The sequence below is a fragment of the Podarcis vaucheri genome (genome assembly GCF_965113315.1).
Source record: "Podarcis vaucheri genome assembly, chromosome: 2".
Classification (NCBI taxonomy): Eukaryota; Metazoa; Chordata; class Lepidosauria; order Squamata; family Lacertidae; genus Podarcis; species Podarcis vaucheri.
The window spans coordinates 102,099,164-102,118,684 of NC_138760.1; the positions used below are offsets into that span (position 1 = coordinate 102,099,164).

The following is a 19,521-nucleotide window of genomic DNA, read 5'->3' on the forward strand; positions in this document are numbered from 1 at the left end:
GAGATCTTCCCACCATTTTCTGGGTAGTTAGTCCATTGCAAAACTGCACATTTATTTTAATAATGTGTTTTGATTTTGTTTACTCATAGGATTCTTTTTTACTATGCATTTCCATTTGTTTTTTGGTTGGTTGGTTGGCTGGTTGGTGATTAACTTTCTACGCTGATACTGTTGTTTTATCTAAAAATATTTCAGGCCATCGTTTCCTCATTTTTTGTAAAGTCGCTAAACTCCTATTATACGATCTAGTCCACCTTTGTTTTCCTTGCTAGAAGTCACCTCTTCCTCCATTTTCTTCAGTGTCTCTGTTCTTCCTGACCTTTCTGGTTTTTCAAGCAAGAACCCACAATCCCTATAAATGTCTCCCTTTCCTTTTTGTTAAGTGCGACAAATTTGTAACATATAGCAGAGCTCCCAGCAAGTTTCAAGCCATGTAAGGCTTGTTTTAGGATTTTGCAAAAAAAAAAAAATAAAAAAAAAAATCAAAGCTATTAAGTCTTTGTATATTGCTGACCTAGAGTGTTTACTTTCAAGACTACACCTCTTGGTAAACACCTTTTTGTGCTTTGACCTCTGGCAGAAGTTGAACTACCTTCCTCCCCTCCACTCCACCCCCATTTTGTTTTCTGTCATACAGATTGTGAAATGACCTGTTCAAATACATTTTAGTGCCCTGCTGCTTCTTGGAAAGTGGTTTTATTTTCCTGCAGCCCAGATTCTGCTGTCCTCTAGGCCAAACTAGACATCATGGAAGCAAACCTGTGTGTCAAAATCGCATACCCTCCAACATTTGTCTGATGAAAATGGAGACATTAGATTCTGCATCAGGAAGCTTCTCCCATGTTTGATCTCCTGCACACATACATGTCATATACACATGTACATCTGTCACCTTGAACCATCCTCACAGGATTGTTGTAAAGAAAAAATGTGTGAGGGAAGGGATTGTGTACAACACCTTCAAGAGATAAATGGAATGAAGTTTTAGCTGTAAACTTCCTTGAGTCCCTACCAGGGAAAAAGATGAGTAGTAGTAGTAGTAATAATAATAATAATAATAATAATAATAATAGAAACTGTAAGAATGATCAGGAACATACCAGAGAGTAAATCCTATTGAACTCAGTAGGACTTAGTTCTGAGTAAAAATGCTTAGGATTGCAGTGTAAGGCTGCACAGTCTTTACTCAGTTACTTGGGAGTAAGCACCAGATTCGGAAAGAAGTAGACTCCGCCATGGGAACAGGGCCGGGAGAGCATTAGAGTCCTGTCTAAGTTGCATGGGATCAATTCCAATCTGTTACTTCTGAGGATGGGGACAGGCTGGTTGGATGAATGAAACTGACCACCTGTCTCCTCGATCCTTGCCCATCTTGGGTCATAAAAGCTAGCAGGAAAGGTCTGGGCGATGGGCTCTGCTGGGTGGTGAATGATTCCCTCTGTGAGGGAGTCTTCCCAGACCCACTGAAAGAAGCAGTTATTAAACTGGCCACTTTGGACCCGGCCACCATTGCCAGCTATTGTCCAGTCTCAAATCTTCCATTCCTGGGCAAGGTGATTGAATCGGCGGTTGCTGAACAACTCCAGGCACACCTGGAGGATGCAGACCATTTGGATTCCTTCCAGTTGGGATTCAGGCGTCATCATGGGACTGAAACTGCTTTGGTCGCGCTGGTCAATGATCCCCAGTGGGCTAGGGAGAAAGGTGAAAGCTGTTTCCTAGTTCTGCTGAATCAGTGTCTTTTGATACCGTGGTATCCTTCTGGACCGGCTAGAGGGGTTGGAAGCTGGGGGCACTGTTTTATAGTGGTTCTGCTCCTTTTTTCTTGGTCATGTCCAGAAAGTGGTGTTGAGAGATGAGTGTTCAGACCCCTGGGCTCTCACTTGTCAGGTGCCTCAGGACTCTCCCCCATGCTTTTCAACATCTATATGAAGCTATTGGGAGAGATCATCAGGGGGGGTTGGGCTAGGTGTTCACCAGTATATGGATGATACCCAGCTCTACCTCTATTTCAAATCAGAACCAGTGAAGGCAGTGAATGTCCTGTGTGAGTGTCTGCGGGTGGTTGGAGACTGAAGGATTGAGGTTGAATCCTGACAATACAGAAGTAATGTTTTGGGGGAAAGGTGGGTGGGGGACAGTTATCCTGAATGGGATAACTGTGCCCCTAAAGGACCAGGTACACAGCCTGGGAGAAATTTTTGACTCAGAGCTGTCCATCAGTCCATGGAGACACAGGTCAATTCTGTGTCCAGGGCAGCTGCATACCAGCTCCATCAGGTATGCAGGATGAGATCCTACCTGCCTGTGGACTGTCTCACCAGAGTGGTACATGCTCTAGTTGTCTCCTGCTTGGACTACTGCAATGTGCTCTTTGTGGGGCTACCTTTGAAGGTGACTCAGAAAAGACAACTAATCCAGAATGTGGCAGCTAGACTGGTGACTGGGAGTGGCCGCCAAGACCACATAACACCGGTCCTAAGATCTTCTGTGGCTCCCAGTATGTTTCTGAGCACAGTTCAAGGTGTTGGTGCTAAACTTCTTTAAAGAAGAAGAAGAAGAGTTTGGGTTTGATATCCCGCTTTATCACTACCTGAAAGAGTCTCAAAGCGGCTAACAATCTCCTTTTTCCTTCCTCCCCCACAACAAACACTCTGTGAGGTGAGTGAGGCTGAGAGACTTCAGAGAAGTGTGACTAGCCCAAGGTCACCCAGCAGCTGCATGTGGAGGAGCGGAGACGCGAACCCGGTTCCCCAGATTACGAATCTACCGCTCTTAACCACTACACCACACTGGCTCTCCATAAAAGCTCTAAATAGCCTCAGCCCATTATACCTGAAGCAGCATCTCCACCCTGATAATTTAGCCTAGACACTGAAGTCCTCCTTTGAGGGCCTTGCAAGAAGTGAACTTACAGGGAACCAGGCAGAGGGCCTTCTCGGTAGTGGCACCCTCTCTGTGCAATGCCTTACCTTCAGATGTCAAGGAGATAAAGAACTACATAACTTTTAGAAGACATCTGAAGGCTGCCCTTTATCGGGAAGTTTCTAATGTTTAATATTTTACTATGTTTTATACATGCTGTAAGCCGTCCAGAGTGGCTGGGGAAACCCAGCCAGATGGGCAGGGTATAAATAATAAAATTATTATTGTTATTGTTATTGTTATTGTTATTACTCCACAGAGAAGGGTTCATATGTTCATTGTTTTCCGCAGATGTTTCCAGTTGCGCTGTTTTATATATATATATATATATATATATATATATATATATATATATATATTTGCTTTCGTAGATTTTCACGGGTACAGGAATGCAGGTTTTGGTGTCTTCGGGTGTCTTCCCGTGTAAGAGTCGGGGTGTCTGTGCGACGTTTCGACGAGGTCTCACTCGTCATCTTCAGGCTGGTGCTTTCGGCTTCTTGTTACTGGAACAGAGCAGAGTCTGGTGTTTGAGTTCCTATAAGGAGGGCCATGCCATTGTTTTCTTCTGTGTCTTTGTCAGACCACTTGACAACTGAGTTACAGAATCTCTCAAATGTGTTAATCGCCAATGGATACCAGAAAAACAGGGTTACGAAGCTAATCCAAAAAGAAACACCCCCCAAAAACCAAGACACAGAAGAAAACAATGGCATGGCCCTCCTTCCTTATATCAAGGGCACTACAGACAAAATCAGCAAAATCCTCCATAAACACAATATCAAAACAGCCTTCTGCACCAACCAAAAAATAGCCAATATCCTCAGAAACCCAAAAGACAAAATCCAGCTGGAAAACCAAGGGGTCTATGAAATACCCTGCAAAGTCTGCCCAGCCACGTACATTGGACAAACAAACAGACGAATAAATGCACGTATCGCAGAACACAAGAATGCCGTCAAAAAAGAAGAAAAAACTTCCTCTCTTTTCCAACACATGAAAGAAACAGGACACGAAATTAATTTTGCAGATTCCAAATTGCTCTTTAACATGGAACATCACCACAAGAGAATAATCATGGAAGCCATCGAGATAGAGAAACACCCTCACAACATGAACAAGCGTGACGACACGTCCCGCCTGCCAGACATCTGGAAATTAGCCCTCCCCACAAAAACCGACACCAGAACCAGAGGCACACAGAACGCCGTCACCAATCAACCACACCAGACCCAAACCCAGACCCTCTCCACAGACATATTACAGACTCCATCCAGTAGCCAAACTATAGTGGCACCTCCGGATGCTGCACCCCCCTGCAATCCCTACACAGATCTGGCTGGCACAAGGCACAAAACCACAGCTCGCCCCTATACACGAAGCCAAGCCAGAGCACAACTAAATGCAGCACAGCCATCTTCTCAGAAAAACTCTTCACAAGCTCAAGAGGTCAAGACACAAAAGCTTTAGCAACTAATCTACACTTAATGACCCACCCAGTGGTATTCAGAATATCACTCATGAAATCACTCAAGATATCCCTCAAGTAATTAAGGAACAAAAGAAGAAGAGGCACACTAATCTAGGAACTTCCTCTCTGCCCAGAACGTTGGAGGCTATACACCACACCCCTCAACAGTATTTATAGGAACTCAAACACCAGATTCTGCTCTGTTCCAGTAACAAGAAGCCGAAAGCACCAGCCTGAAGATGACGAGTGAGACCTCGTCGAAACGTCGCACAGACACCCCGACTCTTACACGGGAAGACACCCGAAGACACCAAAACCTGCATTCCTGTACCCGTGAAAATCTACGAAAGCAAATATATATATATATATATATATATATATATATATATATATATATGCCTGTCTGTCTGTCCATCCATCCATCCATCCATCCAGGTTTGGCTAACCCTTGGCCCACCAGATGTTGCTGGACTTCAGCTACCGTTATCCCTCACTACTGTGTGGATCTTATGGGACTGGAATCCAACAACATATGGAGGCTGTCACGTTGGCTACCCCCTGTTCTAGACAATCTGGAAAGGCCAGTCCTGTAAAATATTCAGTTCATGATTAATGTGACATCACTTTGAATCTCACTGAGCCCTGACATGTTAGACGTCTTTTGTGTTTTGCAGAGATAAAGTTTCACATCAGGTGCATCTGAACCTGGGCTGCATCCAGACAGGCAGATAACCTTGGCATTTAGCATGTTCCCTTTTTAATAAATGGAAATGGCCTTTTGTTTACTAGAGGGAGGGGGGGCAACATTTCAGAGGTCACCTATTAGCTGCATTTTTGCTAGCTGTCTGAAACCCAGCTCTACTGTCTATTAAACTCAACCCACTATGTAAACATTCTTGTGTTGTTCCTGGTCTCTACAGTGGCCAGGGGAGATCAGGTTTCACCTGCCTGCACATCTTCAAGCAATTAGAGCTATTAGCTTGAAGCTGTTTCACATTCAAGGTCCATGGTGACATTCAAGTCCACAAGACGGCTGAGGGTAAAAATAAAAGTAATAACAAACCTCCTTGGGAATACAGCCTGGTCACCACTCTTTTGTGTACACTTCTTAATAAATGCAACTGGAGGTTCAGGCAAAATGATTATTGCCAAGAACAGTATCTAACCTCAGTCACACGCTAGAGAAAATAAGGATAGTCACCTTGCATTCTGATCATGATAATTATTTATTTCTTTGGAATGATGTAAGATTAGCCTTGTTAAGGACTGCATTCTCAGCATGCAGACTTTGTAGTTTGCCTCTTGATTTACCAGAGAATTTTTGCTCAGTGTTTACATTGCGCAGCTAGCTGCTTCAGGTAAAGGCTTCACTTCCAATGACATTCAGCCCCCAGGTTTAGTGAGTTCCAGCGGCAAGTCTTGAAAGCTGTTATTTTTAAAAAAGGTTGAAGCAGATTAGTGGTGACCTTAAAAGATTAAACTAGTACAGTTTAAAGATAAATAATCAGCCTTTAGCTCATTAGATAGCTACATAAGCATGACAGAAGGTGACTTTCTTATAACAGTTTTAGAACCCAGGATGCATTTTTCTTTTTAATATTTACAATTGGGGCGCGAGCTGCTCAAAAAGGTGGGTTTTGCTCTGTCTTTTGGTTCATATAGCTTTCCACCCCAGAAAGCACATTGTAACCGATTGCAACACTTTAAATTGTTTCAGTGCATCTTCGAATCCACTGTTTTTCTGTTGGTTTATTATGCAGAAGAGGCTAATTTTAAAAGCTATGCCTGCTGCAAAAGAAGATCTTCCTTTGCTGTCCCAGAGGGTGTTCTTAATCAGAAATAACCACAGGCTAAATTATAATGTGGAATTCTGCTGCCCTTTAACCTAACACTGCCTGCTCATTCGGTGTTTGTTAACAAACATCTCTAAGTACAAAATTGTTTGAGAATTACTTTTTCATTATATTCAGCAACTTCAATTAAAGTAAGAGGCTTATACAGAAGGGGGAGGAATTAAAAATGTATGGATTTTCCTCAAGAAAGTTTTAGTGATCATTTCCACATAAGCATTTTCTCCTCTGGTATTTAACTGTCTCGGGGATAGTCCAATTTAAGTAATATCCAATAACAAAGTAGAGTCTTTTAACAATGTAGAGAGAGAACCCAGCAGCTAATCAGATTGCCAACCAATTTTGAAGAAGTGGCGCTCTTAAGGGCCTGGAAACATAAATGGGTGGCATTTCCAAGCGATTTCACAATTAATGAGTACTACAGTCTCATTATGGCTACCGTATAAGGGGTGCAATCCAGAGATATTTAACGGTGTCTTAAGTCCCACTAGAATCAGTGGGCACTAAAGCGTGCTTAACTGTGTATCGGATCTCAGCCTAAGTTTCTACAGATAAACTAATCCATAACACCTACAGCAGGAAAGAGAAGCAACACACATACTGTGCATTTAAAGAAGAAGAAAATTAATAATAATAAAAAAAATGTTTGGCCTACATAATTGAGAAGCCTAATTAAAAGATTAACTGGTGAGCTAAAGGTGAGAACTGCTGAGTTAGTAAAGGCTTTTTACAAGAAACCCTCAATTTCCTCCACTTTGCATGCCAGGAGCAGAAAGCTTGTAGTGCTTAGAGAGAAGGTGAGGCCTCTTTAAAAGCAGATCTTTCCCATTCTCTCTCTCTCTCTCTCTCTCTCTCTCCTCCACCACCACTTTGCCTAGTCTTTCTGTTTCTATGATCTGCCTTTTGAACGGTTTTTGTGGCTGATCAGTTCCACCTAATATGTCTCTTGATTTCTGCTATTGTAATACTCAGACGACATGCTGTTCTCTTCATTTTTATAAGCTTTAGATGCTCCTGCCTGTCATACTCTGGCGGTTTATCTTCAGCGTCTGGATTTGCTTTCAGACTTGCATGTCTATCAAGCTGCTGTTGCTTTGAATGTGAGATCAAAAGAAGATGAATTCCAGTGTAAAAAAAAGGGGGGGGAATCCCCTTGTATGAAGAAAAGATTGCGTCCTGTGTAAACATCCCATTGACAGCTCCCAATGAGTTATTTTAGCTGAGCATTAGCACCCAGAATGACAGACAGTCCGAGAGTTTGTGCTAAATAACAAATATCAGTGGTTGTAGCACATTGACACAACAGCAATACATTTTCTTAAAAATGGGGGGGGTCCTGTTCTTTCCCTCCCTGTCTTTTTTTTTTCCTTTAGAAAAATGAGTTGCTGAATATGGTTGTTCCGCTGTTCGTCTCTTTGCCAACTGCCTTCAAAATACAAAACCCAGTATACTTTCATTGACAGTATCTCTGTCCCCCCCCCTTACATCAAAAGACATGACTTTTGATAATTAAGGCTGAGGGTGGGGGAAGAGGGCTGGTGGTGTTGAAGGGAAGGGAGTTTACTTAGTCATCTGGACTTAAATAGGTAGTTTGTTTTAGTGATTGAAAGGAAACCAAGAAAGAGAATGCATCTGCTGGAACATATTGAATGCACACTCCTGAGATCTTAGATTCAAAAGTCTAATTTATTTTAAATGGGCCGGGGGGGGGCGTGTTATGAAGGAATTTGAATAATTGCTGTGAAGTCTGGCCAACCTTAACAGACATTTATTGACATAAGCGCGTGGGTACCACAAAGAGTGTGAAAAACAAGCTTTCCAAAACTATGTACAAATAAAGAATTTGCCTAGCTGCATAGCTAAGATGCATTTGCTGCTGTTTCGTTGTTTTACACACACACACACACACACACACACACACACACACACACACACACATGTATATATGATTTCTGCACATCAGCCAGCTGCTTTAATAGGGTAGAATTAATATAATTTTTTTGGAGTGTTAAACACAACTTTGAAATTACCTGCAAGCTCCAGCTGATCTATCAGCTTTGCAGATGGGGGGGGGGGAGGAATTGCTTAAATTCTTGTGGTTTCTTTGTCATTTCATAAAAGCAGACGTTGCTACTGTGGAGGCAAGCCTCCCGTTGTTGCCTACAAAGGGCAGTGCTCCAGTGTGTTTTCCCTTCAGTGTGTGCTTCAGCTGCACAGCACTTCCTGTTTATTCAAACATCTTTTTACCATTCTTCAACCCCCTGCTTCAGAGAAACAGCCAGAATACATCTTCAGCAAGGAGACGGCAAACTAGAGACAGACAGTAAGAGTGCTCTGTTAAACTCTCCATATTCTCTGTTTAAATGCTCGGGGAGGGGGGGGGTTGTACAACATGTAGCTATGGTGAACTTTTAACTTGCCATCTCGCTTGCAGAGGCATTCTTTTGCTCCAGGAAAATTTAATTGCTGAGGCTTTAGAGCAAAATAAGATGATTCACGTTGTTTACTGCCTTGTTGGGCAGGAAAACAAGGCGAAATGGGAGCTGCCTTCTGCTAACTTGCCCCCCCTCCTTTGGGGTGCTCTGTTTTTCAAATGTATTTCTCAAGAAGTCCTGTGCTGACTGTTGTTTGAGGAGGGGCGGCTTTCGAGCGTGTGTAAGTTTGTGAAGTGTTTTGTCTGTGTGTTGTCCTGTTACTGGCTTAAGTTTAGAAGGAACGGCAGCAAGGAAAGGGAGGGGCAGGAGGGAGTTTGAGGAGGGTCTGCATCTTTAGAAATGCCGTTCCCTTGTGGCTGTCTTTCCGTTTGTTAATATTTGAACAAATCAAACGATAAAGAAAAATCAGGCTGCTGAGATGAGCATGGGTGTTATCTCTGTGGTATGACTGCTGTCTAGACTTCTGGTGCTACAGGAAGATTTGAGGGAAGAAAAAGAGAGCAGACTGGTGTGTAAAAATAGGTGTTAACTTTAACGCCAGAGATTTTTCTTCAGATTTTCAGGGTCTGTAATATTTATGACACCTGGCTCAATCCAGAGGTAATGCTGCTTAATATCTGTAGCTAGTGCTGTAACACATGTTCCGTGTCTCTCCTTTTTGTTCACGTGGCTTAATAAATTGTGTAGGTTTGGGGGGAGGGGTTGTTTGTTTGGAATTTGTACTGTGTCCAGGAAAGTCCACCAACACAGATATCTAACTTTTTTGTCCAATCATTTGAAGCAGTCGTTGTCATATCCACGAAGCACAAGAGGGCATGAAGAATGCATAGTCTGAATAAGCATCCTCAGAGAGGCTCTTGGGGGAAAAAACAAAAACCTCTATGAGGTCTGTTCCATGTTGAGACTTTTAAGAACAGAAACATATATTTTGACCAACTGCATGTGCCACAAACGTTTTAAGAATATGCATGCTTGTGGAAAAACTCCTTCTTTTTTTTTTGCAATATTCCAAAGTATGCAGTGGGGAAAACAACAATATTTTGCAGCTGCCTCGGGGACAATTTGTTTAACAGCAAGATTAACTGCATAGGGAAGATGGAAAGAGTGACTAAAGTTATTTACTCAGATGTCAGTGTAGGTGCAGGCCAGCAAAACCCACTGTGGGAAAAGTGGTCTGCTGCCTTTCTTGGTATCTCAGTCTATTGGATGACCATCAGATTTCCCAGCTCACTGGTTTTGTTTTTTCTGGATGGCCGGCTTGATTATTTATCAGAAGGGAAAGGGAGTAGCTCAAGCAAACAAACATGTGGCCAAACTCTTGTTTTCTTTGTGGCTTAATAAAAGATACATGGAAAATAATAAGAGCATTGTTTTTCTCCCATTTTTAATAAGGGGAAATTGTGTATCATTTTAAAGGGAGGGGGAGAGAGGAGGAAGCTTAAAGTGAGTCAACAGTTTTGTGTGTTCTGTGCCTTCAACTTTCTGAAAACTCAAACAGTTCCCAGCCGAAAATTAATCTGTTGCTTTGTATATCCTATCAGTGGAGTGCCAGTCGCATGGGACTTAGATTGGATTTATCATAATTATGCTTACTTCTCCACCTCCATGGAAAATGTCGTTTGCTTTTCCTTTTAACACATCAGCTAGGTGCTTGCCTAAATGAGAAGTACTTGCAATCTTGTGGAGGGATGGATGCTGACTTTGGAGCAAAATATTGACAGCGCAGTTATTCTATCACCCCTATTGGCTGCTAAGTGTTTGCAGTGAGCATGTGGAGTTTGCGCCCATGTTAAATCTATTACAGGCGCCCCTTTCTTTTTTAACACTGTTCTTGTGAATCTCATTGTGTACAGTGCACTGTTCCTTAATGATAGCTCAGGAGAATGTTAAGTAGTTTTTTTCTGTGAGGAAAAAAACCCCTGTGAACTAAATTACTTTCAAGAAAGAAAACACACACACACACACACACACACACACACACACACACATATCCCCAAGTCCTGTTGTATATTTTGGTTGATTTCACTGAATTACAAAGAACTGACAGCCACATGAAAGGAATTTCACATTGGGTGGGCAGGTACAAATTTAATAGATGGACTTGCTTTCAAAATCTCTCCTGGTCTCCTGGAATTGCCCGTCAGTTTCAATGGATGTATTAGATCACCTTGTCTATAATATTAAGTGACTGGCTGCTGTACTTCTGTTCCGTTATCTAGGTTAAAGGTCATGCTCTCTTCCGGGGATCTGGATTGGGTTCACACACAAAAACAAAACAAAACATGGAGCAGGACAAGGAAAGGGAAAGTTGTGCTGTTTCAGTGTCTTGCATGCTTGGGACAATTTAGGAAGCTCAAAAGGTGCTCTAAGCCAGTCTATTAATCCATTTATGGCTATGCACAAATGCTTCAAGCGGTTTTAATAGCACATGGTACTTTCCTTCCCATCCATCTACCAGCCTCTGGCAGTTTAAGATTTCAGACAGTGTAGAACAGTTCATACATGTAAACCAGCTTTTCTTTTTAACCATTTAGTGCTGTAAAAGCCACCTACATGAATGCAGAAATGACAGTGAGCTCCCTCCATGTACACATTCAGGTTGTTGTTGTTGTTTAGTTGTGTCCAACTCTGTGACCCCATTGACCAGAGCACATTCAGGTTAAATACTAGCAAAATCTCGTGTGTGTGTGTGTGTGTGTGTCCCTAACCTTTCTTTGTATGATTACTGCTTTATATTCCTAATACATTCGTGGTCTTTTTGCAATTTCTCCTATTTCTATAATACTGTTTCTGAGATGAGGTGACAAGAGCTGCATAGTTATACTCAAGGTGCATATGCACCTGTATATTATCAGCTTAGCAGTCTTTATGCCCAGTATGTCAATATCTCACCAATAAAAATATGCACGAGGAACTTATTTTTTGTGTGGGAACAGTATGACTTCTCATTTGATTTATATTCTGCACTTCCTCCTGAAGCAGCCCAGGGTGGCATGTTTAAAACCTTTCAAAACAAACAAAAAAGAAGTAAGTTCTTCTCAACCAGTGATCCCTAAGTTGCCAGGAACAGTGTTTTTCAGCTGTCATATGCCTGGGTAAGTAGACTTGAGGTGGGACTTGTAGACTAGAAGTCTCTAAGCAAACGTTGGAGGATCTGCGCTGAGATGGGAGAAAAGAGCTGGTTGTTTCAGGGAAGCCTCGTCATTCTGAAAGCACTTGTGTTGGTTTTCATGAGGAACCTTCTCTAGTGTTTCAAGGCACATCACTACATATTTAGTGTAGGCTCTAGTCTGCCTAGTCTCCATGTGTCCCCCAACTTCTTCCCTGTCATTGTGTCACGGTACTGTTTTCTCGGCGACATATCAGGAACATATAAAGAGTGCAGCCATAGCAGACCGAAGGTCCATAGAGCATCTAAAGCTATCTAGGAGCTATCGCTATCTGTTGTGGTAGTATTTTTCTACTCTGAATCTAATGCTTATTAGTTTCATCAGATGATCCCAAGCTCTAATTTTGGATGGGGAAACACTGCTCTGTCCACTTTTTATAAACCTCTGTCATATCTTCCTCCCCACCTCTCCCCTTAGTCCCACCCACAGCCCAGTTTCTCTCCAGAAGCTTTCTTCTTCTACTGCTTTTTGACAGTTGCTAAATGGAGCTAATGGAATAGGAAAGAGTTGCCCTCACACTAGTTGCACCCTATTTCCATCACTTCCATGCTTTTATTATAGAGCACTGATTATGGAGAACATAGGAAGCTACCTTCTACTGAGTCAGACTTTTGGTCCATCTAGCTCAGTGTTGCCTATTCTGACTGACAGCAGCTCTTTAAGTGTCCCAGAGAGGAACCTTTCTCAGCCCTACCCGAAGCCACCAGGAATAGAACCTTCTGTTGGTTTTTCAAAAGTTTTTATAACAAACAAACATAAAAGAAAAACAGACAAACAAACAAATATACTTTCAAAATGTCCTTTCATAAACTTCTTTCCTCGGACTTCCCCATACCTCCCCTTTCTGCATCCTCATGTCCAAATTTTATAGCAACTTATAAATGTTTTTTCCAACCCTAATTTATCATAGTCCTTTCTTAATCTAATCTTATATTACTGCAACCCTTTCTCTCTGTAAACTCTCGACATTCTAAACTTCATCAAGTTTATAATAGTTCTTAAGATAAATCTTAAATTTCTTCCAGTCTTCTTCCGCAGTCTCCTTTCCCTGGTCACGAATTCTGCTCGTCATTTCCGCCAATGTCATATAGTCAATCACTTTCATCTGCCATTCTTCCAAGGTGGGTAAATCTTGTGTCTTCCAATACTTTGCGATCAGTATTCTTGCTGCTGTTGTTGCATACATGAAAAAAGTTCTATCCTTTTTTGGCACCAATTGGCCGACAATGCCCAAGAGAAAGGCCTCTGGTTTCTTAAGGAAGGTATATTTGAATACCTTTTTCATTTCATTATATATCATCTCCCAGAAAGCCTTAATCTTCGGGCATGTCCACCAAAGATGATAAAAAGTACCTTCAGTTTCCTTACATTTCCAACATTTGTTATCAGGCAAATGGTAAATTTTTGCTAGCTTAACTGGGGTCATGTACCACCTATAGACCATTTTCATCACATTTTCCTTTAAAGCACTACATGCCGTAAATTTAATACCAGTGTTCCACAACCTTTCCCAGTCAGCAGACATAATATTATGACCAATATCCTGTGCCCACTTAATCATAACTGATTTAACTGTTTCGTCTTGTGTATTCCATTTCAACAGCAAGTTATACATTCTTGACAAATTCTTAGTATTGGGTTCTAACAATTCTGTCTCAAGTTTTGATTTTTCCACCTGGAAGCCAATTTTCCTGTCTTGTTTGAAAACCTCCATTATTTGATAATAGTGGAGCCAATCTTGTACTTTGGGTTTTAGTTTTTCATGGCTCTTTAATTTCAGTTTCTCTCCATCCTGTTCTAAGATCTCACAATACTTTGGCCATCCGACCTCCATATTAACTTTCTTGTGGGCCTTAGCCTCTAAGGGTGACAACCATCTAGGGGTTTTGTTTTCCAACAGATCTTTATATCTCATCCAAACATTAAACAACGCTTTCCTTACAATATGATTTTTAAAGGCACTATGCACTTTGATTTTGTCATACCATAGATATGCATGCCAGCCAAATGCATTATTGAAACCTTCTAAGTCCAAAATATCTGTATTCTCGAGGAGCATCCACTCTTTCAGCCAGCAGAATGCTGCTGCTTCATAGTACAATTTTAAGTCCGGCAGGGCAAATCCCCCTCTTTCTTTTGCATCTGTTAATATTTTATATTTTATTCTGGGCTTTTATTCTGTGTGGAAGGAAGTGTTCTACCATTGAGCTACAGTCCTTCTCTTTTTGTGTGTTTGAAGGAAATATTGATGGGAATACATATTAGGTAAAGAGAATACCTATAATAAGGTAGGAAAGCTGAGATCCTGTGTATAGGAAGGTCATTTATTACATTACAGACTTTAGTATACTGTAATCCCGGCACATGTGCTTACTTAAATTTGCTGTTTTGTGTGCTCAATACTTTATGAACGTGCCATCCTGTTTGCTGAATTGAAAGTTATTAGAAGTTACTGTATGCATCTTGAAGGGGGTTGTATAATTCAAGCTCATAACGTGTTCAGTTAATAACATAGCTACTGTGTGACTGGGCAATAGCATGTCCACCCAAATGCATAAGGTGGTAGCAAAGACAGGAGTTCATGTTCTTTCTAACCTGGGATTAATTTCATGCTAAACATTAAGATAAAGATTTAAGAGCTCTGCTGGATCAGGCCTGTCTAATCCAGCATCCATACGGTGAACAGGAGTTCATGTTCTTTCTAACCTGGGATTAATTTCATGCTAAACGTTAAGATAAAGATTTAAGAGCTCTGCTGGATCAGGCCTGTCTAATCCAGCATCCATACGGTGGCCAACCAGATACTTATGGGAAGCCCACAAGCAGGACCCGAAGTGTAACACTTGTGTTTCCCAGCAACTGGTATTCAGAAACATACATCCTGGTGGCGGAGGCAGAATATAGTAATGTTGGCTTTGTTGTTTAGTTGTTTAGTCGTGTCCGACTCTTCGTGACCCCATGGACCAGAGCATGCCAGGCACTCCTGTCTTCCACTGCCTCCTGCAGTTTGGCCAAACTCATGTTAGTAGCTTCGAGAACACTGTCCAACCATCTCATCCTCTGTCATCCCCTTCTCCTTGTGCCCTCAATCTCTCCCAACATCAGGGACTTTCCCAGGGAGTCTAGTGACCACTAACATCCTTACGCTCAATGCAGTTGCATAATCAATCCTCTTTCAGCGTCATCCTAGTTGGTAGCCATCACTACATCTTGTGGAAGAAAATTATGTTGTTTAACTCTGTAGTTATGTGAAGAAATTCCTTTCTGTCTGTCCTGAATCTTCCAGCGTTCAACTTAATGTCCTTTAGCTCTAGCATTATGAGGGATACTGCCAGTACTGCAGGGGAGCAAGCTCTTATCTGACAGAAAGCCTGGTTTTTAATAGTTATTATATAGTTGTTATATTAAATTTCTTTGAGGTTGTATTGTAACCAAGCTGTACATAAATTTTGTTAAATACTCTTTAGAATAAACTGCCTTTTAACACTTTAATCTTGAATTTATCCAAGCATTGGATTCGAACCTTGGTTGCTATAAATATCTTTACACACACACACACACACACACACACACACACACACACACACTCAGTTCAAGCTAAGTGTGGTTTTGGCATCTTAAGACACATTGATAAAAGACCTTCAGTACCATAACATTTTTACAACTTGCAATGGTTTATGGTTGGCATTATGGTTGGCTTTTAAAATCCAGGTGGCAGGCAGAAATCCATCAGGTTAAGCATTTTCTAGTGCAGAAATACAATTATGTGAAAAGCTTCATCAGTTAACATTCTGCCTGCCAGACATCATGATATATATAAAACCAGTTTCCCACCCCTGCTTTATGCTTGCCAAAGCAAAGAGATCCAAACAGGCGTAAGAGGTTATCTGACCTGTTCACAGTCTTCCCCACTATGGTATAAAGTATTATATTTCTATTTAAATAACAATACCCCCCCCAAGAATGACACCTATACATATAAATACAACACCTGCAAATGTTGTGCCCAATACCCCTGCAGTGTGCTGGGCCCAGAAAATCCTACTGGCATCCCTGTAGCATACTGACGACTGTGTCTACATACTAACAAAGATATAGGGCTTGCTTAGTTCTGTGCTTCTCTCTCAAGCAGCATTTGTCAGACTGGATTAGACTACAAGTGCCAGTATTATAAGGGCTGGTATCCATTGACGTTGAATGGAGATCAGCAAGCTAATTTCACAAAGGCACTCCAAATGGTCTTGAAATGGCTTAGAGGAGGTGAGAAAGAAAGAAAGGCAAGCACTTCTCCTACTATGCTAGCCATCTTGCTTTCTTTTCAGTGATCCTCTCTTTTCTTCTCTGGCTCCAGAGGAGTGATGACTGTTGATTAGCCTTTAGAATTGCAGGGCAAGCAGGTTTGATCTCAGGTTAGGAGTGAAGGGGGAAAGGCTCAGATGAAATTAGAGGACTAGTGAGGGCTACTCTGAACCACTGAACAGACTGGATGGTTTGACAGTAAGGACTTTATTGTGCTGATTGTTACTAGTAGGACTTTCTCCCCAACGTTTTCTATAACTCGAAATTCAATATGAGGGAAAGGTTAATGTGTCCCCCCCCCCGTTCCACTAAGTTGCTGCCAACTTCAATTGTTCTTTCTGCCTACTTTTGGAGGGTCCCCTGGGGCTTAATTTGAACCTATGTTCACTGACTCTTGATCCTAGCTAGATCTTATGAATTAATAACTGAGTGTGGCCTTGAAGCATGTGCAAAGTACCTTTCTGTTGCCAAAATGTAGCCACAACTAGCCCACAACTGGAGTGGCCATAAGGTCTTCCAAGCAAGTTAAAGGCAAGTTTAACCCCAGCAACTCACATTTTAGAAATGAAGCAAAACTGGACCCCCTCCCCACTTCTTTAATATTTCTTGGATTTTCATTTTCCTTTACCTCAAGTTTCTTTGTGTGATTCTTTCCTAATTTGGACTATGCATTATATCTTGAAGCTGTTTCCTTCTCATTTGCTTACAAACACCCTTTCCTAATGCAGAAAAAAGATCTCTTGTGGTAACCTTCTGGGAGATATATACTCACAGGGATCCTGACAGATACTCATGTGAGAAAACCCCATGAATACAAGAGAGACGGCCTTAAGGGTTCTCTGCCTCAGAGTCTCAACTTCACAGTCACTCTCAGTTGAGAAATGAGGCATTTCTTGCAAGGCTAACTCTTCTGGGGACATTAAAAAAACCAAACTGGTTTTGACCAACATGTGGGGTTCTTTTGCCAGAACAGATAGAAAGCAATATCACATTTTGAGGAAATCAATGAAGCACTAAGTTTCTTAGTGGCACTTACTCCCGGGTAAGTACAGTTAAGAGTGCAGCCCTAGTTGATTAAGGTACCAAATGGAGCCAGCTTCACATTGATAACTGTATTGCTCAAAAGTCTTTCTCCTTTAGTAAACTCTCATCTAGGAGACTCAAAGCTTCCCTTTCTGCCATTTGGAGGAGAGCATGAGTACCAAGGAGAGTGTTCTATACCTCCCAAATGTGAACCAGAAATATCTATCTATCTTCAGTTTAGCATTCCAACAAGTAAATGTACCAACTATATATTATTAGACTTCCATCCATTGAAGTCTTACTGCTGAATTACTTATATTTCCAGGTATCAGAACTGAAGTGTTGCTTGTATGTCAACTGAATGTTCTTCCCATGTTGGAAAACTTCCATATTTAGATTTCCAAGGGGTCCCTCCAGATGGGGCCTCAAGAGTAGAAATGGATGTGTAGTATTCTGGGCCTCTGCTAAGTACCATCAGCTGCAACTGTGACTTGCTTTATAAGATTCCCCTTCCTTGTCACCATATCTTTCTAGCTTTCTGAGGGTTCATGCTTTCTGACTTGTAGAACTAAAGATGCCCTTCAATTAATTCAAGAATGCAGTGGAATCTGCGTTTGCTAAACATTTCGGTGAACATATGCAGAAGGAAGTGTGGATGCCTCACTTTCCTCCTTCCGTGTAGGCATCTTGCACAGGGACTATTTCTTTCTTGTTTTATTTAATGAAGTCTTCACTGTTCCCACTGTTAACACCTACGCATGTACTGAACGTCTCCAAGGAGACAAGGAAACCCTTGAGTCCAGCAATGGTGAATCCTCCAATGAGGCAGCAAGCAAGAGGCAACTCCTTGAGGCATCTAAGCTTCCAGCTGTCCTCCTGCAGACATTAATTTCCTTCTGGCTCCTACAGGCAGGCTTTCTTCTTTGCATCTGAAATGTTGGTGAGTGCTTCAGGCTTCTGAGAGTGAGCTGGGTAGGGAAACACTTCCTGCATCTCTTTGTGATCTTTTCCCCAGCCTCCTGTTTATGTCACCTGGCTTCCTCTTCAACAATTGCAAACGTATTTCCAATTCTAGCACTGTCACCACCGACTTTCCCTCTTTGAGATATATATATATATAAAACCAGTCATTACTGATCTTTCATAAATCCATCCTTTGCTGCTGTTTATGTGCTTTGCTAACTTCTCATTAGGTATTAGGAAACAGGTCCTGAGTTGCCATGTATTCAGGATGCTGCTTCCTGCTGAGCCACACTGCCAGGTGTGGTCAACCTGTCTGAAGGGTGGAGTCTGTTTTCATCACTGTGCGGACTTGCAGGGGATTTGCATCTTCTCTATTAGTTTCTGAAAGGGCTGCTTTGTTTTGGCAGGAAGCAATTATTTTTCACAGGCTGCACAATTAACTTTTATGGCATAGATAGTTGCAAAATGTGGAGATGAGCAAATGCTTAGATATTTCAAAATGAGAAGACTATCAATATATATGAGCCAGAATACCTTCAAAAAGACATTAAGAGATGTCATACCTCTGATATTTAAATGCTAAGGACAGACATTGGGATATGGCTGTCTCCATATCGAACCATGTTTATGAATTTCCCAGGTACGTTTTTCTGAACATTGCTGGAAGCAGAATAATACACTCACCAAATCCACTTTTGGTTTGAACTAGGAAGGACCCTACTTGTCATCTTAGCATCTAATGTTTCTACAGCAGACTGGGGCAGGGCCTTACCTCTGAAAAGGCAGGACCAGTTTTCAGCACTCTGCTTAAATATGTAATGCATAAGAGGTAATACAAAATAAGACCAATCACTCTCTAAATATCATGGGCATAAGCCATGGAGAAAAGCTGAGAATTTATTATCCACCTTCATGGTAAAGCATTGAAGAGGGTTTGATCTTTCAGGGCATGGAAGATCCTGTGCTCAGATAACCGTAGGATTTCCTTGTTCAGAATGTTTATCTTACCTCATAATGAAGAGAGGGAAGATGGGAGAACGTGAGTCAGTCTGCTCTTGATGCCTCCCTCAGTAGAATCCCAGGAGGGAATGTACAAAGAAGGAAATAACACAACCTCTCTTCTGCATTATGTGTTTTCCCTAGGGAACAGTAGAAAACAAACCAACCCTGTTTCACAATCTATCTGTTTCTCTAGGGCAGCCTTTCTCAACCTGTGGGTCCCCAGATGTTGTTGAACTACAACTCCCATCACCCTAGCTAGCAAGGCCAAGGCTCAGGGATGATGGGAGTTGTAGTCCAACAACATCTGGGGGCCCACAGGTTGAGAACCACTGCTCTAGGGTGTGACTGGCTAATCTGTGGCCCTCTAGATGTTGTTGGACTCCCCA

At 41.7% G+C, this 19,521-nt stretch overlaps 1 protein-coding gene across 15 annotated transcripts in view; it reads left to right on the forward strand.

Moving 5' to 3' along the window:
* FOXP1 (forkhead box P1) overlaps nucleotides 1-19,521 on the forward strand; it is a 543,747-nt gene that overhangs the window by 354,802 nt on the left and 169,424 nt on the right. Inside the window, exon 1 of one of the 15 annotated variants that reach the window (XM_082209677.1) lies at nucleotides 8,416-8,566. The exons of the other annotated variants lie outside the window; for them this stretch is intronic. The gene's annotated coding sequence lies outside the window, so the exon portion shown is untranslated. Of the gene's footprint in view, nucleotides 1-8,415; nucleotides 8,567-19,521 lie in introns of those variants that run through there. 15 annotated transcript variants of the gene reach the window in all.